The sequence below is a fragment of the Ptiloglossa arizonensis genome, unplaced genomic scaffold (genome assembly GCF_051014685.1).
Source record: "Ptiloglossa arizonensis isolate GNS036 unplaced genomic scaffold, iyPtiAriz1_principal scaffold0023, whole genome shotgun sequence".
Taxonomy (NCBI): domain Eukaryota; kingdom Metazoa; phylum Arthropoda; class Insecta; order Hymenoptera; family Colletidae; genus Ptiloglossa; species Ptiloglossa arizonensis.
In genome coordinates, this window is record NW_027478393.1 from 2,383,295 (window position 1) to 2,400,916 (window position 17,622).

Here is a 17,622-nt window from a genome sequence, read left to right on the forward strand (position 1 = left end):
TATACGTTATACGTTATACGTTATACATTTTACGATATACGTTATACGTTATACGTTCTACGTTATATGTAATATGTAATGCGTCATACGTTTTACGTTATTCGTTATACGTTATACGTTATACGATATAGGTTATACGTTATACGTTATACGTTATACGTTATACGATATACGTTATACGTTATACGTTATACGTTATACGTTATACGTTATACGTTATACGTTATACGTTATACGTTCTACGTTATACGATATACGTTATACGTTATTCGTTATACGTTCTTCGTTACACGTTATACGTTATACGTTATGCGTTATACGTTTTACGTTATTCGTTATACGTTATACGTTATACGTTATACGTTATACGTTATACGTTATACGTTATACGTTATACATTTTACGATATACGTTATACGTTATACGTTCTACGTTATATGTAATATGTAATGCGTCATACGTTTTACGTTATTCGTTATACGTTATACGTTATACGATATACGTTATACGTTATACGTTATACGTTATACGTTATACGTTATACGTTATACGTTATACGTTATACGTTCTACGTTATACGATATACGTTATACGTTATTCGTTATACGTTCTTCGTTACACGTTATACGTTATACGTTATGCGTTATACGTTTTACGTTATTCGTTATACGTTATACGTTATACGTTATTCTTTATACGTTATACGTTATACGTTATTCTTTATACGTCATACGTTATACGTTTTACGATATACGTTATACGTCATAGGTTATACGTTATACGTTATACGTTATACGTTATACGTTTTACGTTATACGTTATTCGTTATACGTTATACGTTATACGTTATACGTTATACGTTATACGTTATACGTTATACGTTATACGATATACGTTATACGTTATACGTTATACGTTATACGTTATTCTTTATACGTTATACGTTATACGTTCTTCGTTACACGTTATACGTTATACGTTATGCGTTATACGTTATACGTTATGCGTTACACGTTATGCGTTTTACGTTATTCGTTATACGTTATACGTTATACGTTATTCTTTATACGTTATACGTTATACGTTATTCTTTATACGTCATACGTTATACGTTTTACGATATACGTTATAAGTTATACGTTATACGTTATACGTTATACGGTATACGTTATACGTTATACGTTATACGTTGTACGTTATACGTTATACGTTAAACGGTATACGTTATACGTTATACGTTATACGTTATACGTTATACGTTATACGTTATACGTTATTCGTTATACGTTCTTCGTTACACGTTATACGTTATACGTTATGCGTTATACGTTTTACGTTATTCGTTATACGTTATACGTTATACGTTATTCTTTATACGTTATACGTTATACGTTATTCTTTATACGTCATACGTTATACGTTTTACGATATACGTTATACGTCATAGGTTATACGTTATACGTTATTCTTTATGCGTTATACGTTATACGATATACGTTATACGTTATACGTTATACGTTATACGTTATACGTTATACGTTATACGTTATACGTTATACGTTATACGTTATACGTTATACGTTATACGTTATACGTTATACGTTATACGTTATACGTTATACGTTATACGTTATTCGTTATACGTTCTTCGTTATACGTTATTCGTTATACGTTCTTCGTTACACGTTATACGTTATACGTTATGCGTTATACGTTTTACGTTATTCGTTATACGTTATACGTTATACGTTATTCTTTATACGTTATACGTTATACGTTATTCTTTATACGTCATACGTTATACGTTTTACGATATACGTTATACGTCATAGGTTATACGTTATACGTTATACGTTATACGTTATACGTCTTACGTTATACGTTATTCGTTATACGTTATACGTTATACGTTATACGTTATACGTTATACGTTATACGTTATACGATATATGTTATACGTTATACGTTATACGTTATACGTTATTCTTTATACGTTATACGTTATACGTTCTTCGTTACACGTTATACGTTATACGTTATGCGTTATACGTTATACGTTATGCGTTACACGTTATACGTTTTACGTTATTCGTTATACGTTATACGTTATACGTTATTCTTTATACGTTATACGTTATACGTTATTCTTTATACGTCATACGTTATACGTTTTACGATATACGTTATAAGTTATACGTTATACGTTATACGGTATACGTTATACGTTATACGTTATACGTTGTACGTTATACGTTATACGTTAAACGGTATACGTTATACGTTATACGTTATACGTTATACGTTATACGTTATACGTTATACGTTATACGTTATACGTTTTACGATATACGTTATACGTTATACGTTCTACGTTATACGATATACCTTATACGTTATTCGTTATACGTTCTTTGTTACTCGTTATACGTTATCCGTTATGCGTTATACGTTATACGTTTTACGTTATTCGTTATACGTTATACGTTATACGTTATTCTTTATACGTTATACGTTATACGTTATTCTTTATACGTCATACGTTATACGTTTTACGATATACGTTATAAGTTATACGTTATACGTTATACGGTATACGTTATACGTTATACGTTATACGTTATACGTTATACGTTATACGTTATACGTTATACGTTATACGTTATACGTTATACTTTATACGTTATACGTTATACGTTATACGTTATACGTTATACGTCATTGGTTATACGTTATACGTTATACGTTATACGTTATACGTTTTACGTTATACGTTATTCGTTATACGTTATACGTTATACGTTATACGTTATACGTTATACGTTATACGTTATACGTTATACGATATACGTTATACGTTATACGTTATACGTTATACGTCATAGGTTATACGTTATACGTTATTCTTTATGCGTTATACGTTATACGATATACGTTATACGTTATACGTTATACGTTATACGTTATACGTTATACGTTATACGTTATACGTTATACGTTACACGTTATACGTTATACGTTATACGTTATACGTTATACGTTATACGTTATACGTTATACGTTATACGTTATACGTTATACGTTATACGTGATACGTTATACGTTATACGTTATAGGTTATACGTTATACGTTATACGTTATACGTTATACGTTATACGTTATACGTTATACGTTATACGTTATACGTTATACGTTATACGTTATACGTTATACGTTATACGTTATACGTTATACGTTATACGTTATACGTTATACGTTATACGTTATACGTTATACGTTATACTTTATACGTTATACGTTATACGCTATACGTTATACGTCATAGGTTATACGTTATACGTTATACGTTATACGTTACATGTTAATCGTTATACGTTTTACGTTATTCGTTATACGTTCTTCGTTACACGTTATACGTTATACGTTATGCGTTATACGTTTTACGTTATACGTTATTCGTTATACGTTATACGTTATACGTTATACGTTATACGTTATACGTTATACGTTATACGTTATACGATATACGTTATACGTTATACGTTATACGTTATACGTCATAGGTTATACGTTATACGTTATTCTTTATGCGTTATACGTTATACGATATACGTTATACGTTATACGGTATACGATATACGTTATGCGTTATACGTTTTACGTTATACGTTATACCTTATACGTTATACGTTATACGTTATACGTTATACGTTATACGTTATACGTTATACGTTATACCTTACATGTTAATCGTTATACGTTTTACGTTATTCGTTATACGTTCTTCGTTACACGTTATACGTTATACGTTATGCGTTATACGTTTTACGTTATTCGTGATACGTCATACGTTATACGTCATACGGTATACGTTATACGTTATACGTTATACGTTATACGTTATACGTTATACGTTATACGTTATACGTTATACGTTATACGTTATACGTTATACGTCATACGTTATACGTTATACGTTATACGTTATACGTTATACGTTATACGATATACGTTATACGTTATACGTTATACGTCATAGGTTATACGCTATACGTTATTCTTTATGCGTTATACGTTATACGATATACGTTATACGTTATACGGTATACGATATACGTTATGCGTTATACGTTTTACGTTATTCGTTATATGTTATACGTTATACGTTATACGTTATACGTTATTCTTTATGCGTAATACGTTATACGATATACGTTATACGTTATACGGTATACGATATACGTTATGCGTTATACGTTTTACGTTATACGTTATACGTTATACGTTATACGTTATACGTTATACGTTATACGTTATACGTTATACGGTATACGTTATACGTTATACGTTATACGTTATACGTTATTCGTTATACGTTATACGTTATACGTTATACGTTATACGTTATACGTTCTACGTTATACGATATACGTTATACGTTATTCGTTATACGTGCTTCGTTACACGTTATACGTTATACGTTATGCGTTATACGTTTTACGTTATTCGTTATACGTTATACGTTATACGTTATTCTTTATACGTTATACGTTATACGTTATTCTTTATACGTCATACGTTATACGTTTTACGATATACGTTGTACGTTATACGTTATACGTTATACGGTATACGTTATACGTTATACGTTATACGTTATACGTTATACGTTATACGTTATACGATATACGTTATACGTTATACGTTATACGTTATACGTTATTCTTTATACGTTATACGTTATACGTTCTTCGTTACACGTTATACGTTATACGTTATACGTAATATGTAATGCGTCATACGTTTTACGTTATTCGTTATACGTTATACGTTCTTCGTTACACGTTATACGTTATACGTTATGCGTTATACATTTTACGTTATTCGTTATACGTTATACGTTATACGTTATTCTTTATACGTTATACGTTATACGTTATTCTTTATACGTCATACGTTATACGTTTTACGATATACGTTATACGTCATAGGTTATACGTTATACGTTATACGTTATACGTTATACGTTTTACGTTATACGTTATTCGTTATACGTTATACGTTATACGTTATACGTTATACGTTATACGTTATACGTTATACGTTATACGATATACGTTATACGTTATACGTTATACGTTATACGTTATTCTTTATACGTTATACGTTATACGTTCTTCGTTACACGTTATACGTTATACGTTATACGTTATGCGTTATACGTTATACGTTATGCGTTACACGTTATACGTTTTACGTTATTCGTTATACGTTATACGTTATACGTTATTCTTTATACGTTATACGTTATACGTTATTCTTTATACGTCATACGTTATACGTTTTACGATATACGTTATAAGTTATACGTTATACGTTATACGGTATACGTTATACGTTATACGTTATACGTTGTACGTTATACGTTATACGTTAAACGGTATACGTTATACGTTATACGTTATACGTTATAAGTTATACGTTATACGTTATACGTTATTCGTTATACGTTCTTCGTTACACGTTATACGTTATACGTTATGCGTTATACTTTATACGTTATACGTTATACGTAATACGTTATACGTTTTACGTTATACGTTATACGTTATACGTTATACGTTATACGTTATACGTTATACGTTATACATTTTACGATATACGTTATACGTTATACGTTCTACGTTATATGTAATATGTAATGCGTCATACGTTTTACGTTATTCGTTATACGTTATACGTTATACGATATAGGTTATACGTTATACGTTATACGTTATACGTTATACGATATACGTTATACGTTATACGTTATACGTTATACGTTATACGTTATACGTTATACGTTATACGTTATACGTTCTACGTTATACGATATACGTTATACGTTATTCGTTATACGTTCTTCGTTACACGTTATACGTTATACGTTATGCGTTATACGTTTTACGTTATTCGTTATACGTTATACGTTATACGTTATACGTTATACGTTATACGTTATACGTTATACGTTATACATTTTACGATATACGTTATACGTTATACGTTCTACGTTATATGTAATATGTAATGCGTCATACGTTTTACGTTATTCGTTATACGTTATACGTTATACGATATACGTTATACGTTATACGTTATACGTTATACGTTATACGTTATACGTTATACGTTATACGTTATACGTTCTACGTTATACGATATACGTTATACGTTATTCGTTATACGTTCTTCGTTACACGTTATACGTTATACGTTATGCGTTATACGTTTTACGTTATTCGTTATACGTTATACGTTATACGTTATTCTTTATACGTTATACGTTATACGTTATTCTTTATACGTCATACGTTATACGTTTTACGATATACGTTATACGTCATAGGTTATACGTTATACGTTATACGTTATACGTTATACGTTTTACGTTATACGTTATTCGTTATACGTTATACGTTATACGTTATACGTTATACGTTATACGTTATACGTTATACGTTATACGATATACGTTATACGTTATACGTTATACGTTATACGTTATTCTTTATACGTTATACGTTATACGTTCTTCGTTACACGTTATACGTTATACGTTATGCGTTATACGTTATACGTTATGCGTTACACGTTATGCGTTTTACGTTATTCGTTATACGTTATACGTTATACGTTATTCTTTATACGTTATACGTTATACGTTATTCTTTATACGTCATACGTTATACGTTTTACGATATACGTTATAAGTTATACGTTATACGTTATACGTTATACGGTATACGTTATACGTTATACGTTATACGTTGTACGTTATACGTTATACGTTAAACGGTATACGTTATACGTTATACGTTATACGTTATACGTTATACGTTATACGTTATACGTTATTCGTTATACGTTCTTCGTTACACGTTATACGTTATACGTTATGCGTTATACGTTTTACGTTATTCGTTATACGTTATACGTTATACGTTATTCTTTATACGTTATACGTTATACGTTATTCTTTATACGTCATACGTTATACGTTTTACGATATACGTTATACGTCATAGGTTATACGTTATACGTTATTCTTTATGCGTTATACGTTATACGATATACGTTATACGTTATACGTTATACGTTATACGTTATACGTTATACGTTATACGTTATACGTTATACGTTATACGTTATACGTTATACGTTATACGTTATACGTTATACGTTATACGTTATACGTTATACGTTATTCGTTATACGTTCTTCGTTATACGTTATTCGTTATACGTTCTTCGTTACACGTTATACGTTATACGTTATGCGTTATACGTTTTACGTTATTCGTTATACGTTATACGTTATACGTTATTCTTTATACGTTATACGTTATACGTTATTCTTTATACGTCATACGTTATACGTTTTACGATATACGTTATACGTCATAGGTTATACGTTATACGTTATACGTTATACGTTATACGTCTTACGTTATACGTTATTCGTTATACGTTATACGTTATACGTTATACGTTATACGTTATACGTTATACGTTATACGATATATGTTATACGTTATACGTTATACGTTATACGTTATTCTTTATACGTTATACGTTATACGTTCTTCGTTACACGTTATACGTTATACGTTATGCGTTATACGTTATACGTTATGCGTTACACGTTATACGTTTTACGTTATTCGTTATACGTTATACGTTATACGTTATTCTTTATACGTTATACGTTATACGTTATTCTTTATACGTCATACGTTATACGTTTTACGATATACGTTATAAGTTATACGTTATACGTTATACGGTATACGTTATACGTTATACGTTATACGTTGTACGTTATACGTTATACGTTAAACGGTATACGTTATACGTTATACGTTATACGTTATACGTTATACGTTATACGTTATACGTTATACGTTATACGTTTTACGATATACGTTATACGTTATACGTTCTACGTTATACGATATACCTTATACGTTATTCGTTATACGTTCTTTGTTACTCGTTATACGTTATCCGTTATGCGTTATACGTTATACGTTTTACGTTATTCGTTATACGTTATACGTTATACGTTATTCTTTATACGTTATACGTTATACGTTATTCTTTATACGTCATACGTTATACGTTTTACGATATACGTTATAAGTTATACGTTATACGTTATACGGTATACGTTATACGTTATACGTTATACGTTATACGTTATACGTTATACGTTATACGTTATACGTTATACGTTATACGTTATACTTTATACGTTATACGTTATACGTTATACGTTATACGTTATACGTCATTGGTTATACGTTATACGTTATACGTTATACGTTATACGTTTTACGTTATACGTTATTCGTTATACGTTATACGTTATACGTTATACGTTATACGTTATACGTTATACGTTATACGTTATTCGATATACGTTATACGTTATACGTTATACGTTATACGTCATAGGTTATACGTTATACGTTATTCTTTATGCGTTATACGTTATACGATATACGTTATACGTTATACGTTATACGTTATACGTTATACGTTATACGTTATACGTTATACGTTATACGTTACACGTTATACGTTATACGTTATACGTTATACGTTATACGTTATACGTTATACGTTATACGTTATACGTTATACGTTATACGTTATACGTTATACGTGATACGTTATACGTTATACGTTATAGGTTATACGTTATACGTTATACGTTATACGTTATACGTTAAACGTTATACGTTATACGTTATACGTTATACGTTATACGTTATACGTTATACGTTATACGTTATACGTTATACGTTATACGTTATACGTTATACGTTATACGTTATACGTTATACGTTATACGTTATACTTTATACGTTATACGTTATACGCTATACGTTATACGTCATAGGTTATACGTTATACGTTATACGTTATACGTTACATGTTAATCGTTATACGTTTTACGTTATTCGTTATACGTTCTTCGTTACACGTTATACGTTATACGTTATGCGTTATACGTTTTACGTTATACGTTATTCGTTATACGTTATACGTTATACGTTATACGTTATACGTTATACGTTATACGTTATACGTTATACGATATACGTTATACGTTATACGTTATACGTTATACGTCATAGGTTATACGTTATACGTTATTCTTTATGCGTTATACGTTATACGATATACGTTATACGTTATACGGTATACGATATACGTTATGCGTTATACGTTTTACGTTATACGTTATACCTTATACGTTATACGTTATACGTTATACGTTATACGTTATACGTTATACGTTATACGTTATACGTTATACCTTACATGTTAATCGTTATACGTTTTACGTTATTCGTTATACGTTCTTCGTTACACGTTATACGTTATACGTTATGCGTTATACGTTTTACGTTATTCGTGATACGTCATACGTTATACGTCATACGGTATACGTTATACGTTATACGTTATACGTTATACGTTATACGTTATACGTTATACGTTATACGTTATACGTTATACGTTATACGTTATACGTCATACGTTATACGTTATACGTTATACGTTATACGTTATACGTTATACGATATACGTTATACGTTATACGTTATACGTCATAGGTTATACGCTATACGTTATTCTTTATGCGTTATACGTTATACGATATACGTTATACGTTATACGGTATACGATATACGTTATGCGTTATACGTTTTACGTTATTCGTTATATGTTATACGTTATACGTTATACGTTATACGTTATTCTTTATGCGTAATACGTTATACGATATACGTTATACGTTATACGGTATACGATATACGTTATGCGTTATACGTTTTACGTTATACGTTATACGTTATACGTTATACGTTATACGTTATACGTTATACGTTATACGTTATACGGTATACGTTATACGTTATACGTTATACGTTATACGTTATTCGTTATACGTTATACGTTATACGTTATACGTTATACGTTATACGTTCTACGTTATACGATATACGTTATACGTTATTCGTTATACGTGCTTCGTTACACGTTATACGTTATACGTTATGCGTTATACGTTTTACGTTATTCGTTATACGTTATACGTTATACGTTATTCTTTATACGTTATACGTTATACGTTATTCTTTATACGTCATACGTTATACGTTTTACGATATACGTTGTACGTTATACGTTATACGTTATACGGTATACGTTATACGTTATACGTTATACGTTATACGTTATACGTTATACGTTATACGTTATACGTTATACGTTTTACGATATACGTTATACGTTATACGTTCTACGTTATACGATATACCTTATACGTTATTCGTTATACGTTCTTCGTTACACGTTATACGTTATACGTTATGCGTCATACGTTTTACGTTATTCGTTATACGTTATACGTTATACGTTATACGTTATACGTTATACGTTATACGTTATACGTTATACGTTATACGTTATACGTTATACGTTCTACGTTATACGATATACGTTATACGTTATTCGTTATACGTTCTTCGTTACACGTTATACGTTATACGTTATGCGTTATACGTTATACGTTATGCGTTACACGTTATACGTTTTACGTTATTCGTTATACGTTATACGTTATACGTTATTCTTTATACGTTATACGTTATACGTTATTCTTTATACGTCATACGTTATACGTTTTACGATATACGTTATAAGTTATACGTTATACGTTATACGGTATACGTTATACGTTATACGTTATACGTTGTACGTTAAACGTTATACGTTCTACGTTATACGATATACGTTATACGTTATTCGTTATACGTTCTATGTTACACGTTATACGTTATACGTTATACGTTCTACGTTATACGATATACGTTATACGTTATTCGTTATACGTTCTTCGTTACACGTTATACGTTATACGTTATGCGTTATACGTTTTACGTTATTCGTTATACGTTATACGTTATACGTTATACGTTATATGTTTTACGATATACGTTATACGTTATACGTTCTACGTTATACGTAATATGTAATGCGTCATACGTTTTACGTTATTCGTTATACGTTATACGTTATACGTTATACGTTATACGTTATACGATATACGTTATACGTTATACGTTATACGTAATACGTTATACGTTTTACGTTATACGTTATACGTTATACGTTATACGTTATACGTTATACGTTATACGTTATACGTTATACGTTATACATTTTACGATATACGTTATACGTTATACGTTCTACGTTATACGTAATATGTAATGCGTCATACGTTTTACGTTATTCGTTATACGTTATACGTTATACGTTATACGTTATACGTTATACGTAATATGTAATGCGTCATACGTTTTACGTTATTCGTTATACGTTATACGTTATACGTTACACGTTATACGTTATACGTTATACGTTATACGTTATACGTTATACGTAATACGTTATACGTTTTACGTTATACGTTATACGTTATACGTTATACGTTATACGTTATACGTTATACGTTATACATTTTACGATATACGTTATACGTTATACGTTCTACGTTATATGTAATATGTAATGCGTCATACGTTTTACGTTATTCGTTATACGTTATACGTTATACGATATACGTTATACGTTATACGGTATACGTTATACGTTATACGTTATACGTTATACGTTATACGTTATACGTTCTACGTTATACGATATACGTTATACGTTATTCGTTATACGTTCTTCGTTACACGTTATACGTTATACGTTATGCGTTATACGTTTTACGTTATTCGTTATACGTTATACGTTATACGTTATTCTTTATACGTTATACGTTATACGTTATTCTTTATACGTCATACGTTATACGTTTTACGATATACGTTATACGTCATAGGTTATACGTTATACGTTATACGTTATACGTTATACGTTTTACGTTATACGTTATTCGTTATACGTTATACGTTATACGTTATACGTTATACGTTATACGTTATACGTTATACGTTATACGATATACGTTATACGTTATACGTTATACGTTATACGTTATTCTTTATACGTTATACGTTATACGTTCTTCGTTACACGTTATACGTTATACGTTATGCGTTATACGTTATACGTTATGCGTTACACGTTATACGTTTTACGTTATTCGTTATACGTTATACGTTATACGTTATTCTTTATACGTTATACGTTATACGTTATTCTTTATACGTCATACGTTATACGTTTTACGATATACGTTATAAGTTATACGTTATACGTTATACGGTATACGTTATACGTTATACGTTATACGTTGTACGTTATACGTTATACGTTAAACGGTATACGTTATACGTTATACGTTATACGTTATACGTTATACGTTATACGTTATACGTTATTCGTTATACGTTCTTCGTTACACGTTATACGTTATACGTTATGCGTTATACGTTTTACGTTATTCGTTATACGTTATACGTTATACGTTATACGTTATTCTTTATACGTTATACGTTATACGTTATTCTTTATACGTCATACGTTATACGTTTTACGATATACGTTATACGTCATAGGTTATACGTTATACGTTATTCTTTATGCGTTATACGTTATACGATATACGTTATACGTTATACGTTATACGTTATACGTTATACGTTATACGTTATACGTTATACGTTATACGTTATACGTTATACGTTATACGTTATACGTTATACGTTATACGTTATACGTTATACGTTATACGTTATACGTTATACGTTATACGTTATACGTTATACGTTATACGTTATACGTTATTCGTTATACGTTCTTCGTTATACGTTATTCGTTATACGTTCTTCGTTACACGTTATACGTTATACGTTATGCGTTATACGTTTTACGTTATTCGTTATACGTTATACGTTATACGTTATTCTTTATACGTTATACGTTATACGTTATTCTTTATACGTCATACGTTATACGTTTTACGATATACGTTATACGTCATAGGTTATACGTTATACGTTATACGTTGTACGTTATACGTCTTACGTTATACGTTATTCGTTATACGTTATACGTTATACGTTATACGTTATACGTTATACGTTATACGTTATACGATATATGTTATACGTTATACGTTATACGTTATACGTTATACGTTATGCGTTACACGTTATACGTTTTACGTTATTCGTTATACGTTATACGTTATACGTTATTCTTTATACGTTATACGTTATACGTTATTCTTTATACGTCATACGTTATACGTTTTACGATATACGTTATAAGTTATACGTTATACGTTATACGGTATACGTTATACGTTATACGTTATACGTTGTACGTTATACGTTATACGTTAAACGGTATACGTTATACGTTATACGTTATACGTTATACGTTATACGTTATACGTTATACGTTATACGTTTTACGATATACGTTATACGTTATACGTTCTACGTTATACGATATACCTTATACGTTATTCGTTATACGTTCTTTGTTACACGTTATACGTTATCCGTTATGCGTTATACGTTATACGTTTTACGTTATTCGTTATACGTTATACGTTATACGTTATACGCTATACGTTATACGTCATAGGTTATACGTTATACGTTATACGTTATACGTTACATGTTAATCGTTATACGTTTTACGTTATTCGTTATACGTTCTTCGTTACACGTTATACGTTATACGTTATGCGTTATACGTTTTACGTTATACGTTATTCGTTATACGTTATACGTTATACGTTATACGTTATACGTTATACGTTATACGTTATACGTTATACGTTATACGATATACGTTATACGTTATACGTTATACGTTATACGTCATAGGTTATACGTTATACGTTATTCTTTATGCGTTATACGTTATACGATATACGTTATACGTTATACGGTATACGATATACGTTATGCGTTATACGTTTTACGTTATACGTTATACCTTATACGTTATACGTTATACGTTATACGTTATACGTTATACGTTATACGTTATACGTTATACGTTACATGTTAATCGTTATACGTTTTACGTTATTCGTTATACGTTCTTCGTTACACGTTATACGTTATACGTTATGCGTTATACGTTTTACGTTATTCGTGATACGTCATACGTTATACGTTATACGTCATAGGTTATACGTTATACGTTATACGTTATACGTTATACGTTATACGATATACGTTATACGTTATACGTTATACGTTATACGTTATACGTTATACGTTATACGTTATACGTTACACGTTATTCGTAATACATTATACGTGATACGGTATACGTTGTAGGTTATACGTTATACGTTATACGTTATACGTTATGCGTTATACGTTACATGTTATACGTTACGCGTTATACGTTTTACGATATACGTTATACGTTATACGTTATACGTTATACGTTATACGTTATACGTTATACGTTATACGTTATACGTTATACGTGATACGTTATACGTGATACGTTATACGTTATGCGTTATGCGTTTTACGTTATACGTTATACGTTATACGTTATACGTTTTACGATATCCGTTATACGTTATACGTTATACGCTATACGTTATACGTCATACGTTATACGTTATACGTTATACGTTTTACGTTATACGTTATACGTCATACGTTATACGTTATACGTTATACGTTATACGTTATACGTTATACGTTATACGTTATACGTTATACGTTATACGTTATACGTTATACGTTATACGTTATACGTTATGCGTTATACGTTATAGGTTATACGTTATACGTTATACGTTATACTTTATACGTTATACGTTATACGTTATACGTTATACGTTATATGTTATACGTTATACGGTATACGTTATACGTTATACGTTATACGTTATACGTTATACGTTATACGTTATACGTTATACGTTATACGTTATACGTTATACGTTATACGTTATACGTTATACGTTATACGTTATACGTTATACGTTATACGTTATACGTTATACCTTATACGTTATACGTTATACGTTATACGTTATACGTTATACGTTATACGTTATACGTTACACGTTATTCGTAATACATTATACGTGATACGGTATACGTTGTAGGTTATACGTTATACGTTATACGTTATACGTTATGCGTTATACGTTACATGTTATACGTTCTACGTTATACGTTATACGTTACATGTTATACGTTCTACGTTATACGTTATACGTTATACGTTATACGTTATACGTTATACGTTATACGTTATACGTTATACGTTATACGTTATACGTTATACGTTATACGTTATACGTCATAGGTTATACGTTATACGTTATTCGTTAGGCGTTATACGTTATACGTTATACGTTATACGTTATACGTTATACGTTATACGTTATACGTTATACGTTATACGTTATACGTTATACGTTATACGTCATAGGTTATACGTTATACGTTATTCGTTAGGCGTTATACGTTATACGTTATACGTTATACGTTATACGTTATACGGTATACGATATACGTTATGCGTTATATGTTATAGGATATACGTTATACGTTATACGTTATACCTTATACGTTATACGTTATACGTTATACGTTATACGTTATACGTTATACGTTATACGTTACACGTTATTCGTAATACATTATACGTGATACGGTATACGTTATACGTTATACGTTATACGTTATACGTTATACGTTATACGTTATACGTTATACGTTATACGTTATACGTTATACGTTATACGTTATACGTTATACGTTATACGTTATACGTTATACGTTATACGTTATACGTTATACGTTATACGTTATACGTTATACGTTATACGTTATACGTTATACGTTATACGTTATACGTTATACGTTATACGTTATACGTTATACGTTATACGTTATACGTTATACGTTATACGTTATACGTTATACGTTATACGTTATACGTTATACGTTATACGTTATACGTTATACGTTATACGTTATACGTTATACGTTATACGTTATACGTTATACGTTATACGTTATACGTTATACGTTATACGGTATACGTTATACGTTATACGTTATACGTTATACGTTATACGTTATACGTTATGCGTTATACGTTTTACGTTATACGTTATACGTTATACGTTATACGGTATACGTTATATGTTATACGTTATACGTTATACGTTATACGTTATACGTTATACGTTATACGTTATACGCTATACGTTATACGTTATACGGTATACGTTATATGTTATACGTTATACGTTATGCGTTATACGTTATACGTTATGCGTTATACGTTTTACGTTATTCGTTATACGTCTTACGTTATTCGTGATACGTTATACGTTATACGTTATGCGTTACACGTTATACGTTATACGTTATACGTTATACGTTATACGTTATACGTCATAGGTTATACGTTATACGTTATTCTTTATGCGTTGTACGTTATACGTTATACGTTATACGTTATACGTTAAACCATATACGTTATACGTTATACGATACACGTTATACGTTATACGTTATACGATACACGTTATACGTTATACGTTATACGTTATACGTTATACGTCACAGGTTATACGTTATACGTTATTCTTTATGCGTTGTACGTTATACGTTATACGTTATACGTTATACGGTGTACGATATACGTTATGCGTTATACGTTTTACGTTATTCGTTATACGTTATACGTTATACGTTTTACGTTATACGTTATACTTTATACGTTATACGTTATACGTTATACGTTATACGTTATACGTTATACGTTATACGTTATACGTTATACGTTATATAATACGTTATACGTTATACGTTATACGTTATACGTGATACGTCATACGTAATACGTTATACGTTATACGTTATACGTTATACGTTATACGTTATACGTTATACGTTATACGTTATACGTTACAGCTTATACGTTATACGTTATACGTTATACGTTATACGATATACGTTACACGTTATTCGTTATACGTTCTTCGTTTCACGTTATACGTTATACGTTATGCGTTATACGTTTTACGTTATTCGTTATACGTTATACGTTATACGTTATAGGTTATACGTTATACGTTACACGTTATACGTTACACGTTATTCGTAATACATTATACGTGATACGGTATACGTTGTACGTTATACGTTATACGTTATACGTTATACGTCATAGGTTATACGTTATACGTTATTCGTTAGGCGTTATACGTTATACGTTATACGTTATACGTTATACGTTATACGGTATACGATATACGTTATGCGTTATATGTTATACGATATACGTTATACGTTATACGTTATACGTTATACGTTATACGTTATACGTTACACGTTATTCGTAATACATTATACGTTATACGTTATACGTTATACGTTTTACGTTATACGTTATACGTTATACGTTACACGTTATACGTTACGCGTTATACGTTTTACGATATACGTTATACGTTATACGTTATACGTTATACGTTATACGTTATACGTTATACGTTATACGTTATACGTTATACGTGATACGTTATACGTGATACGTTATACGTTATGC